The sequence below is a fragment of the Ipomoea nil genome, unplaced genomic scaffold, assembly GCF_001879475.1.
Source record: "Ipomoea nil cultivar Tokyo-kokei standard unplaced genomic scaffold, Asagao_1.1 scaffold2461, whole genome shotgun sequence".
Classification (NCBI taxonomy): Eukaryota; Viridiplantae; Streptophyta; class Magnoliopsida; order Solanales; family Convolvulaceae; genus Ipomoea; species Ipomoea nil.
In genome coordinates this window covers 1-12,353 of record NW_017618889.1, presented here as the reverse complement: position 1 = coordinate 12,353, position 12,353 = coordinate 1, and the positions used below count along the sequence as shown (strand labels likewise).

The 12,353-nt window shown below is 37.1% G+C and overlaps 4 non-coding genes across 4 annotated transcripts; all 4 read right to left on the bottom strand.

Annotated features, from left to right (window-relative positions):
* Positions 1 to 3,059: 3,059 nt before the first annotated feature.
* TRNAS-UGA lies at positions 3,060 to 3,141 on the bottom strand. Its single transcript has one exon. It is a non-coding gene; the product is annotated as a tRNA-Ser (tRNA).
* Positions 3,142 to 3,970: 829 nt separating this feature from the next.
* Positions 3,971 to 4,052, bottom strand: TRNAS-UGA. Its single transcript has one exon. It is a non-coding gene; the product is annotated as a tRNA-Ser (tRNA).
* Positions 4,053 to 7,140: 3,088 nt separating this feature from the next.
* Positions 7,141 to 7,222, bottom strand: TRNAS-CGA. Its single transcript has one exon. It is a non-coding gene; the product is annotated as a tRNA-Ser (tRNA).
* An 85-nt stretch (positions 7,223 to 7,307) lies between these two features.
* On the bottom strand, positions 7,308 to 7,389 carry TRNAS-UGA. Its single transcript has one exon. It is a non-coding gene; the product is annotated as a tRNA-Ser (tRNA).
* Between the last annotated feature and the right edge of the window lie 4,964 nt (positions 7,390 to 12,353).

The window sequence follows — 12,353 nt, the reverse complement described above, 5'->3', positions numbered from 1 at the left end:
TCTGCATGAAGATACTTACGTTTTGAAGGATGCAACACTAATCCATTGTATTTACTGGATGGTGGAAGAAGGGATTGAGAGAGTCAACAAGATATAATTTCAGAGAGAACGGGAAGAATAGGGAGACAGAGGCGGAGCCAGGATTAAATAATGCGGTGAGCCATGCATATAAACCTGCTGTTAAATTAGTAATTTCATTCTTCCAAAAGGTTGAACCCCATCCCTAAGGGCCCCCCACACCCCAACCTGACAGAGATCCACATAGGCTAGACCTTTACTTACTGCGCACTAGGAGCCCCCTCACTTTGAGAGGTAGCTCCCACATTGCCGCTGGTGAGACTCGACCTTTACTTACTGCGCACTAGGAGCCCCCTCACTTTGAGAGGTAGCTCCCACATTGCCGCTGGTGAGACTCGATCCCTGGTCATTCATCCAACTTTTCACCTCTATAACCAGTTGAGCTGCCCATGCGGGTAAACTAGTAATTTCATTTTGTTTAGCATTGCAAATTCTAATCAATTATACTTGTAATTATGAGAGTAGATTGCTGTTAAAACAAATGAAATATTCTAGCTAAAGCTAGAACTCAACAACGTACTTAATTAACAACGGGTAATACTAGAATTTCACAAAACTTGAAGCACAACATTGAGTTCGATTAGCTGGTGATGAAGTATGGATGACACTGGCATTTCGAGAAATAGGAAAATTAATTTGCAGTTGCAAACATTAAAGCTCAGCCGTAAAATCATTGATCACAATTTCAAAAACGATTAAGAACAGAGAAATGAGAGAGAGAGAGTCAGAGAGACGAACCTGGTAAGCCACCGGAGACCGGAGACCGGATTTCTCGCACAGTCGCATGAGTAGTTGATGAAATGTTTTTGGAAGCTTACTTTGGAAGCTTTTGGATGGTAGTGCGACCAAAATCTTGTTGAAAGCTTATTCTAGACGCTTTTGGATGGCGCATATACTTTAATTTTGTTGAAAATCTTACTCTAGAAGCTTGGCAATTTTTATGTCGTTCTATGTTTATAATTACTGAACTCTATGTTCATAATTATAAAACTCTATGTTCATAACTTTTTGAACTACATATTCACAATTATTGAACTCTATATAGACAATTACAGAACTCTATGTTCATAATTATAAAACTCTATGTTCATAATTTTTGAACTTCATATTCACAATTATTGAACTCTGTATTCACAATTATAGAACTCTATGTTCATAATTATAGAACTCTATTTGAACTTGTGTTAATTGCAACACCTGACTTTCAAAACTGTTAATTTAGTACCTTGACTATGTAATTTTTATCAATTTTGGTCACTCCGACCAAATTATCGACCAATTGTGACCGGAAAATTTTAAGTCAACATTCAAACTGAATTGGAAGGGTAAATTCGTTTTTTCATGTTAAGAAAATAGGAAAAATATTGAGTTCCACCGTTGACTGTAAATCCGTTGTGAGATCGTCGGCGCGAGAGAATCCCAAGTTTCCGGCTCTCCTCACTGCGCCATTTCTCAGCTGCTCAGCCCTTTAATCAGCTTCTTGAGGACCTCCCCGACCGAAATCTCCGGTGGCCACTGGCAGTCCACGGCGGCCTTCAAGGATTCCGACTCGAACACGAATATAAACACCTTCGTCTTCTTCGTCCCCCTAGCCGAGAGTGAGCGTGTGCCAGGCCTGGTGGGCCAGGATTGTGAAAGTTGTCAGCACGAAAGCAGTGGTGAAAGGGATAGACGGCTTGGCAGCGTTGGAGGGGACAGCAGAAGCGCGAGGAGGTGGAGGAGCTCCAGCAGCCGTGCGCGACGGACGGTGAAGGATTTGACGATGAATTGGTCGCTGAATCTGAGACCCTTTAATTCAGAATTCAACGGTGAAGGATTTGATGATGAATTGAACGCCGAATTGGCCGGCAAGAGAACGGGGTAAGTTTATACGCATATGTAAAAAGGAAGCAATGAAGACATTGCACTGCACCCATTTGAATTTTGAATTTTCAACCAGTGAAGAATCTTTTCCAAGATTGCCATGGCAAAATCCACCTGTTAGTAGTATTGCATATGGAGAACAACGTTAATCACAACATTAAATATAATTAAGATTATTAATTGATTGGATGGTGTGAGATAGATATGATATGACGAATTTACCCCTTTCAATTCAGTTTAAATATTGACTTATAATTTTCTGGTCACATTTCGTATATTCACAATTATGACAGTTTTGGAACTGAGTCCACCTTGCCAAGGTGGACATAGTTCCACAGCATAATTTGCCGAAGCTTGTGACGGGGCCCAAAAATTACAATATAATATTAATTTAACAGGTGAAAGAAAGCCTAATGATTTATAATGAAAAGTCCAGCGGGGGGGGGGGGCGGGGGGGACAGAGTAACAAAATTATACAAACTAAAGGAAATTTTTGAATCCAAGTCGATAACAAGCTTAAAATAAATGGATATTAATATAAGAACCACTCAACCACCTTGTTTACCAAATCACGATTCACAAAATAAAACCTTAAAATTTTCATATTCTGGGATAATATGCAGAAAAATTAACCGTTATACCTCCGGGAGATGCATCCACATAAACAATCCAAGTTTAGTTTTAGACTCACAAAGAAGTTATACTTCAAAAAAATAAGTAAAATACTGATCAGAAAGACGAGCCGAAGCTGGATGCCGCTAGTCGCCTCACCGATATATAGCTAACGGTGGTCTCGCTAAAGCTCATTGCCGTTGTCTCGCCTCGTAGATGGTCGTTGAAGCTTGAAGCCGCATCTTACCTTGCAGATGGATGATAGTGCCGTTGTCTCACCTCATAGATGGTCGTTGAAGCTTGAAGCCGCTGTCTGTCTACGAGGCTCGACGTCACTTCTCGCCTCGCATATGGATGATAGTGGTCTTGCCGACCTCGCGTAGTCAAGGCCAACAGATTTGGAGTGCGCCAATAAGCGCAATAGATTTCGAGTCTATCTCCTTAACCACTCAGACATATTGAAGAGTTGAATCTTTTGTTAAGATCATTCAAAAAGATACATCATGCGTCAACAACAGGATTCGAACCTGCGCAAGCAAAGCCCAATAGATTTCAAGTCTATCTCCTTAACTACTCGAACATATCGACAAGTTAACACTTATGCAAAGATCATTCTAATAGATACACCAAAGATAACTTGCAAGCGAATACAAATAGAAGAATTATGATTTTCAAAGTCACCCATCCATTGTATTAATTATACAACAATGAAAAGCAAAAGAACAGAGTAACAAAATTATACAAACTAGAGGAAATTTTTGAATCTAAGTCGATAACAAGGTTAAAATAAATGGATATTAATATAAGAACCACTCAACCACCTTTTTTACCAAATCACGATTCACAAAATAAAACCTTAAAATTTTCATATTCTGGCATAATATGCAGAAAAATTAACTGTTATACCTCCTGGAGATGCATCCACATATAGAATCCAAGTTTAGTTTTGGAATCACAAAAGAAGTTATACTTCAAAAAATAAGCAAAACACTGAGCAGAAAGCCAAGCCGAAGCTGGATGCCGCTAGTCGCCTCACCGAGCCGAAGCTGGATGCCTCACCGATATATAGCTAACGATGGTCTCGCTAAAGCTCGTTGCTGTTGTCTCGCCTCGTACATGGTCGTTGAAGCTTGAAGCCGTTGTCTGTCTATGAGGCTCAGCGCCGCTTCTCGCCTTGCAGATGGATGATAGTGCCGTTGTCTCGCCTCGTAGATGGTCGTTGAAGCTTGAAGCCGCTGTCTGTCTACGAGGCTCGACGCCACTTCTCGCCTTGTAGATGGATGATAGTGGTCTCGCCGACCTCACCTAGTCAAAGCCCAATATGTTGCCCAATAGATTTTGAGTCAGGCAATAAACCCAATAGATTTTGAGTCAGGCAATAAGCCCAATAGATTTTGAGATCGCATACGATAAAATGCGTCAACAGCAGGATTTGAACCTGCGCAGGCAAAGCCCAATAGATTTCAAGTCTATCTCCTTAACCACTCGGACATATTGACAAGTTTACTCTCATGCAAAGATCATTATAATAGATACATCAAAGACAACTAGCAAGGGAAAACAACCGACAAACACGATTATGAAAAGAGAAATAGGAAAATTAATTTGCAGTTGCATACATTAAAGCTCAACCGTAAAATCATTGATCACAATTTCAAAATGATTATGAAAAGAGAAATGAGAGAGAGAGAGAGAGAGAGAGTAAGAGAGACGAACCTGGTAAGCCACCGGAGACCGGAGTTCTCGCACAGTCGCACTAGCAGTTGAAATGTTTTGGAAGCTTACTCTGGAAGCTTTTGGATGGTAGTGCGGCCGAAATCTTGTTGAAAGCTTATTCTAGACGCTTTCGAATGGTGCAAATACTTTAATTTTGTTGAAATCTTACTCTAGAAGCTTGCCAATTGTTAAGTCGTGGAATCGTGTCCACCTTGCAAGGTGGACACGGTTCTATGTTTATAATTACTTAACTCTATGTTCATAATTATAAAACTCTATGTTCATAAATTTTGAACTACATATTCACAATTATAGAACTCTATATTCACAATTATAAAACTCTATGTTCATAATTACTGAACTCTATGTTCATAATTATAAAACTCTATGTTCATAATTTTTTAACTTCATATTCACAATTATTGAACTCTGTATTCACAATTACAAAACTCTATGTTCATAACTATAGAACTGAGTAAATTTCAATTTTGGTCCACTGACTATTGAACTTGTGTTAATTGCAACACCTGACTTTCAAAACTGTTAATTTAGTACCTTGACTATGCAATTTTTATCAATTTTGGTCACTCCGTCCAAATTATCGACCAAATGTGACCGGTAAATTTTAAGTCAACATTCAAACTGAATTGGAAGGGTAAATTCGTCTTTTCATGTTAAGAAAATAGGAAAAATATTGAGTTCCACCGTCGACTGTAAATCCGTTCTGAGATCGTCGGCGCGAGAGAATCCCAAGTTTCCGGCTCTCCTCACCGCGCCATTTCGTAGCTGCTTAGCCCTTTAATCAGCTTCTTATGCACCTCCCCGACCGGAATCTCCGGTGGCCACTGGCAGTCCACGGCGGCCTTCAAGGATTCCGACTCGAACACGAATACAACCACCTTCGTCTTCTTCGTCCCCCTAGCCGAGAGTGAGCGTGTGCCAGGCCTAGTGGGCCAGGATCGTGAAATTTGTTGGCACGAAAGTGGTGGTTAAAGGGATAGGCGGCTTGGAGGCGTCGGAGGGGATAGCAGAAGCGCGAGGAGGCGGAGGAGCTCCAGTAGCCACGCGCGACGGACGGTGAATGATTTGACGATGAATTGGTCGCCGAATCTGAGACCCTTTAATTCAGAATTCGACGATGAAGGATTTGATGATGAATTGGACGCCGAATTGACCGCGGAGAACGGGCTAAGTTTATACGCATCTGTAAAATGGAAGCAATGAAGACATTACACTGCACCTATTTTGAATTTTGAATTTTCAACCAGTGAAGAATCTTTTCCAAGATTGCCATGGCAAAAATCCACCTGTTAGTAGTATTGCATATGGAGAACAACGTTAATCACAACATTAAATATAATTAAGATTATTAATTGATTGGATGGTGTGAGATAGATATGATATGACGAATTTACCCCTTTCAATTCAGTTTAAATATTGACTTAAAATTTTCTGGTCACATTTGGCTGGTAATTTGGCCGGAGTGACAGTAAATGATAAAAATTGCATAGTCAAGGTACTAAATTAACAGTTTTGAAAGTCATGTGTTGCAATTAACACAAGTTCAATAGTCAGTGAACCAAAATTGAAATTTATTCTTATAGAACACTATGTTCATAATTTTTGAATTCTATATTCACAATTATGACAGTTTTGGAACCGTGTCCACCTTGCAAGGTGGACACAGTTCCACAACATAATTTGCCGAAGCTTGGTGACGGGGGCAAAAAATAACAATATAATATTAATTTAACAGGTGAAAGAAAGCCTAATGATTATAATGAAAAGTCCAGCTTGGTGGTGGTGGTTGTGGTGGTGGTGGTGGGTGGGGGGGGGGGGGGGGGACAATACAAATTGAAGAATTATGATTTTCAAAGTCACTCATCCATTGTATTATAATTATACAACAATGAAAAGCAAAAGAACAGAGTAATAAAATTATACAAACTAGAGGAAATTTTTGAATCCAAGTCGATAACAAGCTTAAAATAAATGGATATTAATATAAAGAACCACTTAACCACCGTGTTTACCAAATCATGATTCACAAAATAAACCCTTAAAATGTTCATATTCTGGCATAATATGCAGAAAAATTAATCGTTATACCTCCGGGAGATGCATCAACATAAAGAATCGAAGTTTAGTTTTGGACTCACAAAAAAAGATAAGTAAAACACTAAGCAGAAAGCCGAGTCGAAGCTGGATGCCGCTAGTCGCCTCACTGATATAATAGCTAACGATGGTCTCTCTAAAGCTCGCTGCCACTGTCTCGCCTCGTAAATGGTCTACGAAGCTCGACGCCACTGTCTCGCCTCGTAGATGAGGAAGCTCGAGGCCACTGTTTCGCCTCGTAGATGAGGAAGATCGACACCACTGTCTCGCCTCGTAGATGACAAAGCTCGATGGCACTGTCTCGCCTCGTAAATGGTCTACGAAGCTCGACGCCACTGTCTCGCCTCGTAGATGGTCTACGAAGACTGTCTCGCCTCGTAGATGAGGAAAGCTCGACGCCACTGTCTCGCCTCGTAGATGGTCTACGAAGCTCGACGCCACTGTCTCGCCTCGTAGATGGTCTACGAAGCTCGACGCCACTGTCTCGCCTCGTAGATGGTCTACGAAAGCTCGACGCCACTGTCTCGCCTCGTAGATGGTCTACGAAGCTCGACGCCACTGTCTCGCCTCGTAGATGGTCTACGAAGCTCGACACCGCTTGCCGTTGTCTCGCCTCGTAGATGGTCTACGAAGCTCGACGCCGTCTCTCGCCTCATAGATGGTCTACGAAGCTCGACGCCGCTTGCCGTTTTCTCTCGCCTCATAGATGGTCTACGAAGCTCGACGCCGCTTGCCGTTGTTGTCTACAATAAAATGCGTCAACAGCAGGATTTGAACCTGCGCAGGCAAAGCCCAATAGATTTCGAGTCTATCTCCTTAACCACTCGGACATATTGACAAGTTGACTCTCATACAAAGATCATTCTAATAGATACATCAAAGACAACTTGCAAGGGAAAACAACCGGCAACAGCAAAAAAATACGTCAACAGCAGGATTTGAACCTACGCAGGCAAAGCCCAATAGATTTCAAGTCTATCTCCTAAACCACTCGGACATATTTACAAGTTGAAACTTATGCAAAGATCATTCTAATAGATACATAAAAGACAACTTGCAAGGGATAACAACTGGCAACCGCAAAAAAACACCCATCGTGGGGCTTGATCCCACAATAACAAGGTTAAAAGCTTTACACTCTACTAACTAAGCTAGACAAGCTTGTTGATAATTGACTAAAAATACTATAAATAATTTGTAATCTTAAGCTTGTTAATCATGCATCATAAGCACAAAAACCACGTACCTTAAGCACAAAAACCATCCACCATAAGTTTCAACAACTACTCACCTTAAGCACGCAAACCACGCACCTTAAGCGGAAAAACTATGCACCTCAAGCACAAAAACCACGCACCTTAAACTTGACCTAGATGCAAAAATTATCAAATTTTGGTAATCCCGTACGTTGATTTAAGCAAGATCAATGGCTTAAATTTAACCGCACAACTGGACGGGAGACACCCAACCGCACGGGAACTAAATATATATATATATATATATATATATATATATATATATATATATATATATATATATATGTATATATATATATATATATATATATATATATATATATATCTACATATATTTATTTATTTATTTTTATTTATGCCCTATAACCCCACAACATACACATATATGTATTACTTTGTAAAGAGTATATAATTTTAGAAGCATTATTTTCATGGTATGTCATACTTATGAATTGACATCTTTGGATAACATGTTTAGTTGTAAAATACTCCGTATTCAATAGTAAAAAGTTGAAGATGAATATATATGAGTTATTTATTTAAATATTTTTAAAATTGTTAATATTCTTTTATAAGTTATAAATAGGGTTGGAGATTCCCCATCCTCGGATAATCCTCGTGGGGATGGGGATGGGAGGATTTTCGATTTCTCAGTGGGATGGGGACGGGGACGGGGAGTGTGGGAGAAAGTCAGCGGAGGGGATCGGGAGTATGCTTCCCGCCCCGCCTCGCCCGTTGACATCCCTAATCGGTGCGTAGCCACCCACATATATTTTTTTTAACAATTTGGTTTAATTTTTTAAAAAAATTTTTAAGACTCGATTATTATAAACTATTTAATACTTTAATAGTTAATACTAAAATATTAAATATTAACCTAGAAAACAATTAGAGTTTGAACCATGTCGTACTAATGATGTTGATTAGTAACTATAATGTTGAGAATATTTATCCATGGTCAGTTGAATATAACATTCATGACAACATGTATGGTGAACTTAACTTGTTGAATGAATCATAATTATGAACACAACAATTCATCACTCTCTTTTATTTGCAAGCATATTATTATTACTATATTTATTTCTTAAATTTTTACGTATTAAGCAATATTATTTTATAAATAATTTGACTATAAATTGTTTAACATTATTAATGTAGTCATAAATTATTTTATCTTAAACATTTATTTTCATTATTAGTAAACACTAATTACAAATAATTGTTAATTACAGTTAACTTTCTAAATTATTATGTAATAATTAGTACATACTAATTAACTAACTATTATGCTTTATAAATGATTAAGGAATGAATGAGGTTAATAGCAAATATACATATAATGATATACTACTACCTTATTTCCATTATGTTATAGTACTATACACATACACGTATAATACCATCGTTTATTACCCTTAAAACATTTTTTCCTAAAAAAACTAACATGCACTCTGGAAGTCCATTTTTTCTTCATCAAACACGAATTCCATGATTTCTCTTTTCCTATCTATGCATACTTTTCAAAAGCATCCTATTTTTGTATCCCAGGGAAAAATTACACCCAACCTTGTTTATTATTCCTAAGATTTGTGAACCTTATGTATAATGCTTAAACTTTAACAATGTGAGATTAATTTATGTAATTCTTAATGCTTAGTTTTTCTTTTCTGATAAAATGGAGGTGTTTTTATAATAAATACTTTTTTTTAATACTACGGACTTTATTACATTGTATTATAATAAATACTTAGATTTTGTGCAACAATACTAATCTAGCTAATTATCTCTCATCTACTCTTCTACTATAATAAAGTTGAATCTAATAGTTCTGCCTAACTGTTGTTCAGATAATAAATAAAACAAAATATAAAATATTATATCAGAATAATTCTCTAATATCACATTTAATAATATATTCAATACATGAAATTTAAATGGAAGATGAGTAGATGACGGTTGAAGACTAAACATTAATTTTAAAATGAATGCTTCTATAAACCTAACACTATAAATACGTCTTCACTCTTCACAATTCATGAAACAAGTTCATGTATGTGGAGGAGAAAGACTGAAATGATGGGCGAACTAGGCTGTGGAGGGCAGCAGTGCCTGCCTGTCTAGAGTTGAAAATTAAAGTGAGAGGAAGCTTAGAATTGAAAACACTAGATTGCACTTTTACAGGTGCTGTGTTGAATATGTTAGAGGAAAAATAATGAAGTGTACAATTTGCTGCATTTCAATTGAAAAATTATGAATATACAATTTGTAATCCCTTAAACAATTTGTTATATTTATTAATGTAGCTCATTTATTTTAATTTTCATTCTTTTATTTCGTTTCATTAATATTTATATATTTTTCGTTTCTATAAGGATTCATTGGCTTGCCTGGCCTATAAATTTTGTTAGCATAGCCACAATAAACTCCATAATTGCCTAAACATCCTTGCTTATTATTTTAAGATTGATTAATGGAGAAAATAGTAGAGGTTTGGTACATTTGGCTTTGAAGAAAAAAAGCCTTCGTGAGATGAAATCGATCAAAAACTCTTTTCCACACATTCTTTTCTACATCGTCCTGGTTTCTCTGAGGAAAGGGAACTCAAGTAACGATTTGCTTTGTACTATTGAAGATTAATGCAAATTTCTTCACAATGAAATAGAAAGCTAGAATAGCTCAGTTGGTTAAAATGTGTGGCTTGTAACCCCAACAAGGTTAGAGGTTCAAGCCCTCTTTTTAGCGAGATAGTTTAATTAATTCCATGATATTCAGTGCTATATGAGAATAAAAGTTTTTTTTTTCCTTTGAATGACGAGAGAAACTTGTAATTGCTAGCCACGAATGTACACGGGGTAAATCTCATAGTGACGACTGAAACTTCACAGGGTGGTAAATCAAAACTAAGTTGCTCATAGTTGACCGATCAAATCAAGAAGGCAAATAGGAGTATAGGACCGACTCAAATCAAGAAGGCAAATAGAACCGACTCAAATCAAGAGGCAAAATAGAACCGACTCAAATCAAGAGGCAAAATAGGAACGACTCAAATCAAGAAGGAAAAATAGGACGGACTCAAATCAAGAAGGAAAATAGGCCGACTCAAATCAAGAAAGCAAATAGGCCGCTCCTGTTAGCTCTTGAATAAACTCCTGAATTAATAAATGCATGTAATATCTTTGTATTAGATAAAACAATGTTTACAACTATGTTATATTTATTCTTAGTTTTGTTCATACTTGCCCGCACTACAATTGCCAATACTTGATAATGTGTTCTTCTCCACAATCTATCACCTAAGAATCAACCGAGCTAGCTACATGTGAGGGCTAGTTCTTCTTATACTTGAATTGGTAGAGAAGTGCTAGCTTACTTATTGAGTTGTTGAGCGCACTCGTGCATTCCACTAGAGGCTATATTATGATTTTTTATTCCATATTAAAAATTTGGGTTATATCATGATGCTTAGATGTGTGAGATCTAAACATGATCTAACTATACAGAGAATAATCTACGAGAAACTTAACTCATAGTAGCGGAAGCGGAAACACTATAGATCTCCAGCCATGGTTGATATCCTGTTTGTATTGCCTCTTGAACAGTAGATCTGCAGAATAGGGTTAGCCGCTTTGTCTCATACTTGACTCAGAACCCTAGATGGTGTATTGGTATTTTCTGAGCAGTATGAGTACCATAATGAGTCATATATCTTGTATCCCATCAATACAAGCTTTATATAGGCACATTGGTGGAATAGGACCTACTTAAACCTAAATGTCCAGTCCAACCAATTACTTAATGGGCCTAGTCCACTTGCACCACATAAGTAAGACCCATAATGTATAATATATATTATACGGGAAAGTCTTACAGTCTCCCACTTGGTGCAAGTACTAGCAAACTCTCATCAAATAACAAAACACACGAACCATAGTAATATGTCCTCTACTGAATAAGTGAGTAATATCTCCTATGATCACATGCATTTTGATTCACTAACTTGAATCCTTTATGAACAAACCCAACGTTTATTCTTGGTACCTTAAGGGAAGTTTCTCAAAATAAAATATATATGCGCAACTTAAGAGAGAAAACCATCAAAATTATACAAAAGAGTACACTGTATGATCTCTAAGATCCTTAAAAGCATGTCTTAAGTAGAGATCTCTTATTGTTAGCATAATGCTAACTGTATTCCATGACTTCTTTATAAGTTAACATAAGCACCACCTCTAACAGCTAAGAGCTTGGAGTTGACACGTCTGTTACTCCCACTCATCAAAAAGCCAAAAGATAGTTTAGCCATAGAAGCATTCCAACAACTTAGACAATAAACCAAATGTCTAAGTCCATAAATTTGGAATCTTAAACATACACCATAACTTCCCAAATAATCTTAACGTCCACCTCAAAATGAACTGAACATTACGAGTCTTACTTTATGTTTCTCAAAATTGTCTTTGAGCCTTACACACCAAATGGCCAAGGATCAATTTTGAAGAAACTAAATACTATTAAATGATGAAGAATTTATTACTTAAAAGTGCACCACAAGTTATATGTTTTGTTCTAATAAACTCTTTAATATTGTTACAACATCTTCATAAATATGTTGCACAATCAATATGAATTTATAAACAAATACATGATTAATACTCGTGAATCTTTTGGACTTATTGTTTGACATACAATCCAATATGGGATGTATGAAGC